Here is a 14278-nt window from a genome sequence, read left to right as displayed (position 1 = left end):
CCCTTTCCCCTGCCTGTGCCCCTGTTCCTGCCCCAGAACCAGCTCCTGCCCTTGACCCTGCACCGGCTGTCTCCCCTGCACTTGCCCCAGCTCCTGCTCGTGCCCCTTCCCCTGCTCCTATCCCTTGTCCTTTCCCTGACATGGCCACTGCCCCTGCACCTGCCCCTGCTGCTGCCCCAGACCCAGGTCCTGCTCATGCACCTGCCCATACACTTGCCCCAGACCCAAGTCCTAACCCTGTTCTTGCCCCTGCCCCTGCCCCTGCCCCTGCCCCTGTCCCTGTCCCTGACCCTGCCAGGAAGGCCTCCACTTTCCCTGCCTGTGCCCCTGTTCCTGCCCCAGACCCAGGCCCTGTCCCTGCGTCTTCCCCTTCAACTTCTGCCATCCCTTCCCCTGGCCCTGCCAGGAACACTGCCCCTTCCCCTGGCCCTGCCTAGGCCCCTGTTCCCGCCCCAGACCCAGTCCCTCTCATTTGCTCCTGCTCCTTTCCCTGACCTTGCCTGTGCTCCTGTTCCTGCCTCTGACCCAGCTCCTGCTCTGGATCCTGCACGGGCCACTACTGTTGACCCTGTCCCTGCCCCTAGGCCAACCCCTGCCCCAACACCTTCTCCTGCGGGACTCCCAGACCCGCATCCAGAGCCCACAACTCTGCGGGGAGATCTCCCCAGAGAAATGCCGTCAGTTCCATCCCCTGACCCCGACATCCCCCCAGAATGTCTCATCCCCTCCCCTTGTGTCCTTCCTCTCCTGTATGGAGTCAGCGTTCTCGTCGCCGTCCATCTCCTCTATGCCGTGTATTATTTATTTTAAATAAAAGTTCTTGTTTTCCCTTGAACACGTCATGAGCATGAAGTGCATTCCCAACGCTGTGCCACCACGCCCCAGAACATCGTTGCAGGCTATCTCCTTCCCCAAACGAGACCCTGAGCCCAAGCCCTCCTGCCCATTGTTCCCCCCAGCCGGGACCCTGGCAAGCCCTAAGCTGTCCCTGCCCATGTTCTGGAGGTTTCTGGAAGTGGAATCCCTCAATAGGTGCCTTTGTGTCTGCACCAATTTTCAAAGGGCCCTTGTTTGGGGTTTGGTTTGATTTATGGTTAGGTTTGGTTTTTGTTTCTTCTCTCTGTTTGACATAGAATTTCCTTTCTTGGTTGTTGAGGTGCCCAATGGATTACAGAGGAGATGTCATCCTAGGGACCCCTTTAGGAATTCTGGGCACAATCTCGGGGCCAAGGCCCCTGTTCCTGCTGGGACACCACAGTCGGTCCCCAGACAGGACACGGCTGTTTCCTCCTGTGGCCCGCACAGAAACCAGGGAAATGCAGAAAGCTGGAAGACACACCGTGGAGCGCAAAAGCATCGCTCACAACCCTAGGCCAGAGAAAGGTCTCCCATGGGTCTGCTCCAATCCATGCTCCAAGTCACTGGGTCCCACAGGGACAGAGACTAGACACGTGCAAGTTCAAGGGGGAGGAGAGGCACACAGGGAGTATGTGTCAGGAGATGCAGAAGCTCCCGGGGAAGGACTCAGGCAAAGGAAACCCTGGGGGGGCAGTGCTGGTCACCCTCAGACTGGCAGGTGTCTGGTCTGGGGACCAGCAGCCCTGGGGAGAACGTGAGGAAGCAGAGGTCCGATGCAGGGCCCCTGGAGAGAAGGCGGACAGGCACCCCTGTCTGAGACAACCGTGAGCGGCACCCATCCCAGGCCACAGGTGCACCTGTCACCTAGCAGGGCTCTGCCTGGGACTCACCCCCAGAAACTCTGGCTTGGTTGGCCACGGATGTGTTTTCAGTAGGATTGGGCACAGCAGTGGTGAGACAACAGGGAATGGAACAGTGTTCATGCCCAAGGAGGTGGAGGGGATCCTCATCCCAGTCCTCATGACACAATGTCCTGGGGCTCCTTTCTCAGTGTTGTCTGGGGCACAGGATCACGGCAGGCCCTCCTGAACCCCACTCCTGCCACCCTACTCCTGGGGACATTCATAATAGTTTAAAGAGGACGTAGAGAGGATCCAGGATGACAGAGGGCCAAGGACAAGGAAGGTCAGCACTTGGAGGACAGATGGACCAGCCCCAAGCCACCATGCAGGGCCTAATCCTAACCCGAACCAGAACCCTAATACTAAGCCGAATCTGAACCGGAACCCGAACCCTAACCCATAACCCTAACACCGAACCTCAGCACGAACCCAAACCCTAACCTCAAATCGTAAACCTGAACCCAAACACGAACCCGAACCCTAACCCGTACCATATACCTATCCCGTACCCTAACCCTAACCCCTAACCTACCCCGTACCCTAACCCTAACCCATGCCCTAACCCTAACCCTAACCCTAGGCCCTAACCCGTACCCTAACCCAAGGCCGTAACCCGTACCCTAACACTAAACCCTAACCCTTACCCTAACCCTAACCCCTAACCCTAACCCATGCCCTAACCCTAACCCTAACCCTAGGCCCTAACCCGTACCCTAACCCGTACCCTAACCCTAGGTTGTAAGCCGTACCCTAACCCTAAACCCTAACCCTAACCCTAACCCTAAACCCTAACCCTAACCCATACCCTAACCCGTACCCTAACCCGTACCCTAACCCTAACCCGTACCCTAACCCTAACCCATACCCTAACCCTAACCCGTACCCTAACCCTAACCCGTACCCTAACCCTAACCCGTACCCTAACCCTAACCCGTACCCTTACCCGTACCCTAACCCTAACCCGTACCCTAACCTTAACCCGTACCCTAACCCTAACCCGTACCCTAACCCTAACCCTAGGCCCTAACCTGTACCCTAACCCGTACCCTAACCCTAGGCCGTAACCCGTACCCTAACCCTAGGCCGTAACCCTCACCCTAGTGGGTTTTCAGGCTTCCATTCTGAGGGGCCTGACTCCAAAGCTCCCCAGATAATGGACCCCTGAGCTACATTTTAACATTCAACTGGTAATGCAGTATGAAACAGTGTGTTTGGCGCTACACAAAACCCTCGGAGGGTGAGAAAACTTCATGCCCCCATAAAGCCACCCCAAACATCAGGGGCCCCTTGGCCATAAAGCCAGATTCTGCCATGCTGCTGGACAAATGCCCTCAAATCGGGCTTGAGGTGAGCCCACCTCAGCTCCAGTAGATAGAGCCTGTAATGTGCCTAGACCCTAACCCTACCCCTAGTTTGGATTTTCAGGCTTCCATTCCGAGGGCCCTGGCTCCCAAGAGTCCCAGATAAAGGACCCCTGAGAAACACTCCAAGAAACCACCAACCATACAAGAGGAACCCATGGTGTTTGGAGCTGCGCCAAATCCTTAGCCAGGGAGAAACCTGCATGCCCCTCTAAAGCCACTACCGCCATCGGAGTCCCTGCTGGCCATAGAGCCGGATTCTGCCGTGCCGCTGGATGCATGCCCTCAACTAAGCCCTGAGGGGAGCCCGCCTCAGCACCCACAGATCGGGCCTGTAATGCTCCTAGGCCCTAACCCTAACCCTAGTTTGGGTTTTCAGGCTTCCGTTCTGAGAGATCAGGCTCCCAAGCCCCCCAGATGAAGGAGCCCTGAGTGAAATTCCAGGACTCCACCAGCCACGTGGTAGGAAACTATGCTGTTTGGAGCTGCACCAAACCCTCCGAAGGGGAGAAACCAGCTGCCACCCTAAAGCCACCCCAACCATCAGCAACCCTCTGGCCATAAAGCGGGATTCTACTGCGGTGCTGGATAAATGCCCTCAACTCAGCCCTGAGGGGAGCTCGTCTCAGCACTGGCAGATCGGACCTGCCATGGCCCTAGGCCCTAACCCTAACCCTAGGTACAGGTACAGGCTTCAGTGCCGAGGGCTGGCTCCCAAGCATACCAGACTCGGGATGCCTGAGACTCCCACCACCACTCCGCCGGCCTCCTAGGGTGAAATAGTGCCCTTTGGAGCTGCACAAAAACCTCAGAGCGGGAGAAACGGGCATGCCCCCCAAGGCCACCCCCAGCATTTGCACATGCCGTGGACCCAAAGCCAGACTCTGACCCTTCCACCCGATGCCAGCCCTCAATTAGGGATTAATTAGGATGAATCCTAATCCTAACCCTAGTTTGGATTTTCAGGCTTCCATCTCAAGAGGCCAACATGGCGAGAAAGCCCTCTAAGAATCAGGCGCACGCGTGGTCCATGTCTCCTGCTACTCAGCCCCCTAGGATGCCCGCACCGGCACTGGTGGGTCCATCCTGCCGTGTTCCTAGGCCCTGACCCTAACCCTTGGTTGGGTTTCATGCTTCTGTCCCCAGAGGCCTGTCCCTCGAATCCTCCAGATTGGGGACCTCTGAACCATACCACATGACTCTGCCTGCCATGCCGTGACCTGCTGAGCTGAAGAAAATCCTCAGACCTGGAGAAAGCTGCATGCCCACCCTGAGATCATCCCCCACATTTGGCACCACGCTGTGCTTCAAACTCGGAAGCTGACGCCCAGCGAGAATCCCTCCTTCGATTCTGTCCCTGGAAAGCTACGTTGTGCGTGGGTCATCGGTGGTATGGCTTGGCGCCGGCCCACTTTTCTGGATAGCCATGATACACACCTAGCGAGAAAGTGCTCTACACCGCGGGCGCCAGCAAGGCCCGAATCGCCACCCAACGCTGGGCAATTTTCACGAGCTTTCTACTTTCTGCCCAAATTGATAAAGATTTGGACAGAAAGCTCATGAGAATTGGCCAGAAAACACACAGTGAACTTGCTTCCTGTGGCACAGGTCCATGGGGCCGCCAACTGGGCCTAGCCCCGGGCACAGAGTGGTCAAGGATGGAATCCGGTGAGAAATCCCTCTGTGAACCATGCGCAGGTGAGACCAAGGACACCGACTACTCAGCCACCTGGGATGCCCACCCTGGCGATGGAATTTCAGGCCTGCCATGCCCCTAGCCCTGGCCCAAACCCTCAGTTGGGTTTTCAGGCTTTGGTCCCTAGGGATCTGGCCTCGAGACCTACAGATTGGAAACCTCTGAGCCACACTGCATGATTCCACTTGCCACCAAGGAGAAAATGGTGCTGCTCGGAGCTATGCAAAACCCTCAAAGCAGGAGAAACCTGCATAACACCACTGTGGCCATCCCACACATTCTGCTCCCACCAGGACACAAACATGAAGGCTGACGCCCACCCATACCCCCTCCCTTAACTCAGCCCCCTGGAAAGCTTCCCTGCATGGGGCACGTGGGGAAGCCCTGTGGGTCCGGCCCATATTCCCGGATGGCCACAACACACACCTAGTGAGAAAGCGCTATAGACCGCAGGCAATAGCGCAGTCCGAGTCACAGCCTACCACCAGCCAATTCTCATGAGCTTTCTGCCCATATCGATTTGGGCAGAAAGCTTGAGAGAATTGGCCGGAGAACCCACGGCAAACTCACTTCCTATGGGTCATGTCTAAAGGGCTGCTGCCTGGGCCTGGCCCAAGGTCCCAAGTGTTCATGACCTGAACCCTGTGAGAAAGCCTTCTACGAGTGAGATGCATGTAGGTCAATGGCACCTGTTAGCCCCCAGCAGTGCCCACGGTGGCACTGGCAGATCGGGCCTGCCATGCCCATAGACCCTGTCCCTAACCCTCAGTTGGGTTTTCAGGCTTCTAACCCCAGGAGCCTGACCCTCGAGTCCTCCAGATTGGGGAACCATGAACCATACGGCATGACTCCGCATACCACTCAGGAGGAAACCGTGCTACTGGAGCTGCACAAAACCCTCAGAGCAGGATTAAGCTGCACGACCCCCTGAGACCAACCGCCACCTTGGATGGCCCACCTTGCTTCAAACACATAGACGGACACCCATCCAGAACTTCTACCTAAATTATGCCCCCAGAAAGCTCCCCAGCATTTTGGACCTTGGGAGAGGCATGTGGGACGAGCCTGTGTTCCCGGAATGCACCCAAACACCAAGCAAAAAATTGCTCTAGACCACGGACTCCAGTGCAGCCTGAATCGCCACACAACGCCGGCCAATCCTCACTAGCTTTCTACCAAGCTCAATATCAATTTGGGCAGAAAGCTCAGGAGAATTTGCCAGAAATAAAAACTGGCAAACTCGCTTCCTGTGGTGCATGTCTGCAGGGCCGCTGCCTGGGCCTGGTGGGGGTCCCAAGGGGTTGAAGCCCAAATGCTGTGAGAAAACCCTCTATGAGTCAGGTGCACGCAAGGCCAATGCTTCCTATTAATCAGCCCCCTGGGGTATCCATCCTGGCGCTGGCGAATCAGACCTACCATGCCCCTAGCCCTGGCCCTGACGCTCATTGTGTTTTCAGTCTTCCTTCCCCAAGAACCTGTCCCTTGAGGCCTCAGTTGAGGAATCCTGACACACTCCCAATGACTCCGCCTGCCACCCAGGAGGAAACCGTGCCCTTCGGAGATAAGGAAAACCCTCAGAGGTGGAGACATAGGCATGCCCCTCCGAGGTCACCCTCCACCATCCACGCCAAAAGAGGCCTAAAATTCGGATGCTGATGCCCAGCCAGAACCCCTCCCTCAAGTCTGCCAATGGAAAGTTCCCCTTTGCGGGAGACCTAGGGGGAGCCGCAGGGGACCGGCCCGTACTCCGGATGGCCATGACACACACCAAGCAAGAAAGCGCTCTAGACCATGGTCACCGGTGTGGCCTGAATAGTCGCCCAACGCCAGCCCATTTTGACAAACTTTCTGTGCAAATGGATATCGATTTGGGCAGAAAGCTCATGACATTTGGCCAGAAAACCCCCACTTCCTGGGGCACTTGTCCACAGGGCCTTCACCTGGGCCTGGCCCGGGGTCCTAGGAGGTAGTGACCTTACAGGAATGCATTCTATGATTCAGGCACATGTGAGTCACAACCCAAACCTCGGGAGAAATCTCTCTGTGAATCAGGCACACACGAGGCCAAACCCTCCTGCTATGCAGCCCCCTGGAGTGCCCACACTGGCGATGGCGGATCAGGCTTACCATGACCCTAGGCCCTGGCAAAAACCCTCATTTGGGTTTTCATCTTCCTTTCCCAAGGGCCTGTCCCTTGAGACCTCAAATTGGGGAACCCTGTCCCTTGAGACCTCAAATTGGGAAGCACACCCCATGAGTCTGCCTGCCCCCCAGGAGGAAACCATGCTGTTCAGAGCTGAGGAAAGACCTCGGAGCAGGAGAAACATGAATGCCTCCGGGAGGCCATCCCTCACTCCCAGGCTGATGCCCAGCCAGAACGCCTGCCTCAACTCTGCCCCTGGAAAGCTCCCCTGTGTGGGGTCCCTGGGGAAGCCACATGGTCCTGCCCCGTATTCTCAGATGGCCGAGACACGCACCGAGCAAGAAAATGCTCTAGACCAGACTGCCAACATAGCCAGAATCACCGCCCAACACCGGCCAATTCTCATGAGGTTTCTTCCCAAATTGATACCGATTGGAGCAGTAAGCTCATGAGAATTGGCCAGAAAGAACCCCGCCAAAACTGCTTCCTGCAACTCATGTCTCCAAGGCCTCCACCTCGCCATGGCTCAGGATCCGGAGTTTTCACAGCCCGAACCCTGCAAGGAAGCCCTCTATGAGTCAGGCACATGGGAGTCCAAAGCATTCTGCTACTCAGCCCCTGGGGTGCCCACCCCCTCGCTGGGGGATCGGGCCTGCCATGCCCCTAGGCCCTGACCCTAAGCCTCTGTTGTGTTTCCAGTCTTCCTTCCTCAGTTTCCTGTCCCTCGAGCACTCAAATTAGAGAACCCTGAAACACACCATGTGAGTCTGCCTGCCACACAGGAGGAAACCATGCCATTGGGAGCTGCGGAAAAATCTCATAGTGGGAGAAACCTGTATACCCCCCTGAGGCGATCACCCACCTTTGGCACCACACCAGGACAAAATTGAAGAATGATGCCCAGCCAGAACCCCTCCCTCAAATCTGCCCTCAAAAAGCTCCTTTGCGGGCGCCTGGGTGGCTCAGTGGGTTGAGCCGCTGCCTTCGGCTCAGGTCATGATCTCAGGGTCCTGGGATCGAGTCCCGCATCGGGCTCTCTGCTCAGCAGGGAGCCTGCTTCCCTTCCTCTCTCTCTCTGCCTGCCTCTCTGCCTACTTGTGATCTCACTCTGTCAAATAAATAAATAAAATCTTTAAAAAAAAAAAAAAAAGCTCCTTTGCACATGGGCCCTAGGGGAAGCTGTGTGGGCCCAGTTTGTGTTCCCGGGTGGCCACGACACGCACCGAGAGAGAGAGTGCTCTAAAAACCAGGTGCCAGCGAGGCCTGAATCATCACCCAATACCAGCCAATTCTCATGAGCTTTCTTCCCAAATGAAAGCTCATGAGAATTGTCCAGAAAAACCCCAGTAAGATGGCTTCCTGCAGCACATGTCTGCAGGACCTCTGCCTGGGCCAGCTTTGGGGTCCCGATTGTTCGGGGAGCAAACCCTATGAGAAAGCCCTCTACAGGTCAGGCACACGTGAAGCCAATGCGGGAGGACCAGGCCTGCCATTCCCCTAGGCCATGGCCCTAACCCTCGGTTGGGTTTACAGTCTTCCTTCTCCAGGGCCTGTCCCTCAAGACCTAAAATTGGGAATCCCTGAAACACACCACAGGAGTCTGCCTGCCACTCAGGAGGAAACCATGCCCTTCAGAGCTGCAGAAAACCCTCATAGCGAGAGAAACCCACATGTCCCACCTGCGGCCATAACCCACATTTGCGCAAACTCGGGCTGAAAACCCCCAGGCTGAAACCCAGCCAGAACCCCTCCCTCAACACTGCCCCCGGAAAGCTCCCCTATGTGGGGGCCCTCGGGGGATCCATGTGGGCCCAGCTTGTGTTCCTGGATGGCCACCATATGCATGGAGCGAGAAAGCACTTTAGATCACAAGCACCAGCACATCCTGATTTGCCGCCCAACGCAAGCTAATTCTCACGAGCTTTCTGCCCAAATCAATATTGATTTGGGCAGAAAGCTCTTGAGAATTGGCTAGAAAACCCCCAGTGACCTCACTTCTTGCAACACATGTCTTCAGGGCTGCCTCCTGGGCTTGTCCCAGGGTCCCAAGTGGACGTGACAAGTACCCTGCGAGAATGCCCTCTATGAGCCAAGCACATGGGAGGCCACACCTCCTGCTACTCAGCCCCCTGATATGTCCACCCGGGTGCTGGCGGATCGGGCCTGCCATGACCCTAGGCCCTGGGCCCAAACCTTTGGTTGGGTTTTCAGGCTTCCATTCCCCAGGACTCTCCCTTGAATCCTCCAGATTGGGGACCCCTAAGACACATCATATGACTTGCATGCCACCCAGCAGGAAAGTTTTCTGCTCTGAGCTGCACAAAACCCTCAGAGTGGGATTAACCTGCATGACCCCCCTGAGGCCACCCCACACTGGGCGACCCACTAGGCCGCAAACACAGAGTCTGACGCCCAGCCGAAACCCCTCCCTCAACTCTGCCTTCCGGAAAGCTTCCTTGTGTCGGTGCCCTCAGGGGAGCTGCATGGGCCCAGCCCCTGTTCCCAGATGGCCACGATGCACACCTAGCAAGAAAGTGCTAAATACGGTGTGCACCAGCATGGCCCAAATCGCGCCCCAATGCTGGCCGATTCTCACCAGTTTTCTGCCCAAATGGATATTGATTTGGGCAGAAAGCTCATGAGAATTGGCCAGAAAACCCCCCGGAAACTCCCTCCCTGTGACACATGTATGCAGGGCCGCTGCCTTTACCTAAACTAAGGTCCCGAGTGGTCGCGGTCCAAACCCTGCGAGAGAGTCCTCTACGAGGCAGGTGCACACAAGTTCAACACCTCTCGCTACTCAGCCCCCTGGTGTAACTGCCTCATTGCCAGCAGATCTGTCCTGCCATGCCCCTAGGCCCTAACAGAAACCCTAGTTTCGGTTATGAGGCTTCCATTCCAAGGGTCCTGTCCCCAAGCCCCCTAGATAAAGGAACTCTGAGTAACACCCCAGGACTCCACACACAACGTGGTAGGAATTTGTATCTATTGGAGCTTTGCCAAACTCTCGGGGGGGGGGGGGGGGGGGGACTGCATGCTCGCATAAAGCTACCCTGACCATTGGTGAACCCCTGGCCATAAAGCCAGATATTTGTGCCGCCAGAAGTATGCCTCCAATTCATCCCTGAGGGCAGCACACCTCAGAGCTGGCAGATATGGTCTGCAATGACCCAAGGCCCTAACCCTAACTCTAGTTTGGTTTTGCAGGCTTCCGTTCCGAGGAGCCTGGCCCCTAAGCCCCCCCAAATTAAGGACCCATGAGTGACACCCCAGAAATCTACCCTCCACATGGATGGAAACCATGCTCCTTGGAGCTATGCTGAACCCTCAGAGGGGAGAAACCTCCATGTTCTCCTAAAGCCACCCCTATCATAGGCGCCACCCGCCCCGGTGACAAACCCTGATTCTACCAGAATGAATGTCCAGATGAATGTCACCAGATGAATGTCTTTTTTTTTCTTTTTTTTTTTTTGATTTTTTATTTATTTATTTGACAGACAGAGATCACAAGCAGGCAGAGAGACAGGCAGAGAGAGAGGAGGAAGCAGGCCCCCCGCTGAGCAGAGAGCCTGACGCGGGACTCAATCCCAGGACCCCGAGATCACGACCCGAGCCGAAGGCAGCGGCTCAACCCACTGAGCCACCCAGGCGCCCTACCAGATGAATGTCTTAAACTCACCCCTGAGTGGAGCCTGCCTCAGCGTTCTCCTATCAGGGCTGCCATGTCCCTAAGCCCTAACCCTAACCCTAGGTGGGATATGCAGGCCTCCATACCCAGAGGCCTGGCCCCCAAACCCGCCAGATTGGGGATGCCTGAGTCACACCGGCACGCCCTCAGCCTCCTAGGGTGAAATGGTGCCATTTGGAGCTGCACAGAACCCTCAGAGCAAAGAAACATGCATGCCCCGCGAGGTGACCCCCAGAATCGATGCCCCTCAGACTCAAACCCAGAATCCAAACTGCTACCTGATGACCACCCTCAACTCAGCACACTGGGGAGCCCACCTCAGCACCAGTGGATTGGCCCAGACATGTCCCTAGGCCCTTACCATAACGTTAGTTTGGGTTTTTAGGCTTCCATCCAAAGAGGTCTGGCCCCCACGTCCCCCAGGTTAAGGACTACTGAGTGACACCACAGGACTCCACACATGATGGGGGAGGAAACCTTGTGGTTTGGAGCTGCACCCTCAGATGCGGAGAAAGCTGCAAGCCCCACTAACGCCACCCCCACCATGAGAGGACCCCATGGCCATAAAACCAGATTCGGCTGTGCTGCCAGATGCGTGTCCTCATTCAGCCTGAGGGGAGCCCGCATCAGCACCAGCACACTGGGCCTACCATGCCCTTAGGCCCTAGCGCTAAGCCTAGGTGGGGTATACAGGCTTTCATGCCCAGAGGCCTGTCCCCCAAGGTTGTCAGATTGGGCACCTCTGAGACTCACGCTGGTATAGATGAAGGATGCCTCAGTGACACCCCAGGACTGCGTCCACCACACAGGAGGAAACCATGCCATTTGGAGCTCTGCAGAACCCTCAGGGTGGGAGAAACCTGAATGCAACCCTGAGGTCACCCCCAACTTCTGTGGCACCCCAGGACAAAAACTCAGAGTCTGACGTGCCACCTGATACCCACCCTGAAGTCAGCCTACCGGGGAGCCCACCTCAGCACCAGAAGATTGAGCATACCATGCCCCTAGGCCCTTACCATAACTCTAGCTTGTTTACAGGCTTCCATCCCAAGAGGCCTGGCCCCCAAACTCCCCAGATTAAGGACCTTCTGTGAAAACCCAAGTATTTCCGCCATGTGGGGGAAAACTGTGCCCTTTGAAGCTCTGCAGTGTACTCAGAGAGGAAGAAACCAACACACCCTTCTAAAGCGACCCCCACCATCAGCGGACCCCTGGCCATCAACCCTGATTCCGCTGCACTGCAGGTCGCATTCCTGCAACTCAACCCCAAGGGGAGCCCACATCAGATCCGGCGGATCGGTCCTGCCGTTCCCCAAGGCCATAACTCTAACCCTAAGTTGCATGTTCAGGCTTCCTTACACAGAGTGCTGTCCCGCAAGCCCTCCGGGTTGGGAACCCTGGAATCACAGCGTAGGAGTTCCCCTGCCCAAGCAGGAAACCAGTCCATTTGGAGCTGCGCAGAACCCTGAGAGCCAGAGAAACCCATGTGTCCCCATGAGGAACCCCCCATGTTCTACAGCCCCCTGGAGCCCCGATGCACTGCCTGGCCCCCATCTTCAACGCGGCTCCTCAGGGAACCCACCTCCAGAACAGTAGTTGCGGCCTGCCACGCTGCGAGCTCACCTCTCCTCAGGGACCCCGTCACCTCACCTCTAGGCAGACCTGGAACTCCCCTGCCTGCCGCAAAGCTCTGGGATCCCCTCTCCTTCTCGATGAACACCGGCCCAAGGCGCTCATGAGAAAGGTGGAAGGCGACCTCCTGACTGCTGCACACCTCCTCGCCTCTTCTGCCCGAGTTCTCTCCACTCAGCATTGTACCTGGGCAAACTGGAAGGAACATATGCATGGAACGTGACATGCTCTGAGACCTAAATCTTTCCTGGCCGCTTTCTGGGGGCTCCTTATGTAAACAGAACCAAATGTATCCTACCACAGTGTGTTTGAAAATGATCGACAGAACAAGAGAGCGAAAATCACTCCATGTTTACCTCACTCTTCATGAAGTAGAACATGGTCTTCTTTCCTTGTCTTCCGTTCCAATTTCTTTCCAAGCAGTGTTCATTCCTGGGCTTCAGGGGTAAGATTTCATGATTTCTCACCTGCATAGAACACCCAGTGCTCATCACTGCCATTGGAGACTATGCAGAACCCTAGGAATGGAACAACCCGCATGCCTCCCTGAGGACACCCGCAACCTCAACGCCACCCTCCCCAGTCACAAACTCACAGCCTGGCATGCTTCCTGACCCCTGTGTTTGACTCAGCTCCCAGGATTCTTGCCTCAGCACTGGCAGATTGGTCCTGGATACTCCTAAGCCCTAAACCAAGAACTGGCCAATGAGCCCTCCGGATTGGGAACCCCTGAGCCACACCTAAGGACTCCGCCAGCCTTCCGGGAGGAAACCCTTCCATGTGGAGCTATCCAGAACCCTCGGACTATGAGAGACCCACGTGCATTCCTGAGGCCACCCTCACCGCAGACGGCCCACATGACAACAAATCCCAGAGCCTGACGTGCCGCTTGAACCCATTCTTGACTCAGCCCGACAGGGAACCTGGCTCAGCAGCGACAGGTTGGGTCTGCCATGCCCCTAGGCCATAACCCTACGTTGGCTTTTCTGGCTTCCATCCACAGAGAACTGGCCCCCAAGCCCTCCAGATTGGGGACACCTGAGCCACACCCCAGGACTCTGGCTGCCACCCAGGAGGAAACCATATATCACAGCTCAGAACCGTCTATCAAAACCCTCAGAACAGGAGAAACCTGCTGACCCCATTATGCCACCCCAACCATCAGCGGCCCCCGACCATAAAGCCGGATTCTGCTGCTGTGCTGGACAGACGCCCTCCACTCAGTCCTGAGGGGAGCCCGCCTCAGTGCCAGGAGATCGGGCCTGTAACGCCCTAGACCCTAACCCTACCCCTAGTTGGTGTTTTCAGGCTTCCATTCCGAGGGGCCTCTCTCACAGGCCCACGGATAAAGGACCCCTGAGTGACACTCCAAGACTCTGCCAGCCACGGGGTAGGAAACCATGCTCTTTGCACCTGCGCTGAACCCAGAGGGGGAGAATCCTGCAGGCCCCCCTAAGCCAACCCCATCGTCGGCGGTCCCCACCCACTGAGGCAGACTCTGCTGTGGCGCCAGACACGTGCCCTCACTTCAGCCCTGAGGGGGGCCCACCTCAGCGCCAGCAGATCAGGCCTGCCGTGCCCCTAGGCCCTAATCCTAACCTACCTTGGGTTTTCTGGCATCCATACCCAGAGCCATGCTCTAGAATCTCTCCATAGGGGGGACCCCTGAGACATTAAACAGGATGACTCCTGTCCCCTCAAAGGAAACCTTGCTATTTGGAACTGCACAAAACCCCCAGGGGGGGAAAAGCATCCACGGCCCCATGAGGCCTCCCTCATATCCTGTGGCCTGATGGACACAAACTCAAACCTGACCAACCTCCTGACACTCGTCCTAACTGCAGATCCAGGGGACTCACCTCAGCATCTGCACATCAGGCTTGCCATGCCTAGGCCCTAACGTTCAACCTTGGTGAGGGTTTCAGACTTCTGCCCCCGAGTCCTGGCCCACCAGCCCTCCAGACCGGGGACTCTTGAGCCACATCACAAAACCTGACC

The 14278-nt window shown here is 56.5% G+C and overlaps 1 long non-coding RNA gene across 1 annotated transcript in view; it reads right to left on the bottom strand.

The window, feature by feature from the left end:
- Window positions 1-12636: 12636 nt before the first annotated feature.
- LOC309864280 overlaps window positions 12637-14278 on the bottom strand; it is a 70019-nt gene continuing 68377 nt past the window's right edge. The window contains exon 3 of the long non-coding RNA XR_014311426.1: window positions 12637-12747. This is a non-coding gene — a long non-coding RNA (uncharacterized lncRNA). The remainder of the gene's footprint in view (window positions 12748-14278) is intronic.

This window comes from Mustela nivalis, assembly GCF_964662115.1.
Source record: "Mustela nivalis genome assembly, chromosome: 5".
Taxonomy (NCBI): Eukaryota; Metazoa; Chordata; class Mammalia; order Carnivora; family Mustelidae; genus Mustela; species Mustela nivalis.
The sequence above is the reverse complement of the archived record's forward strand: the minus strand, read 5'-3'. Positions and strand labels throughout refer to the sequence as shown.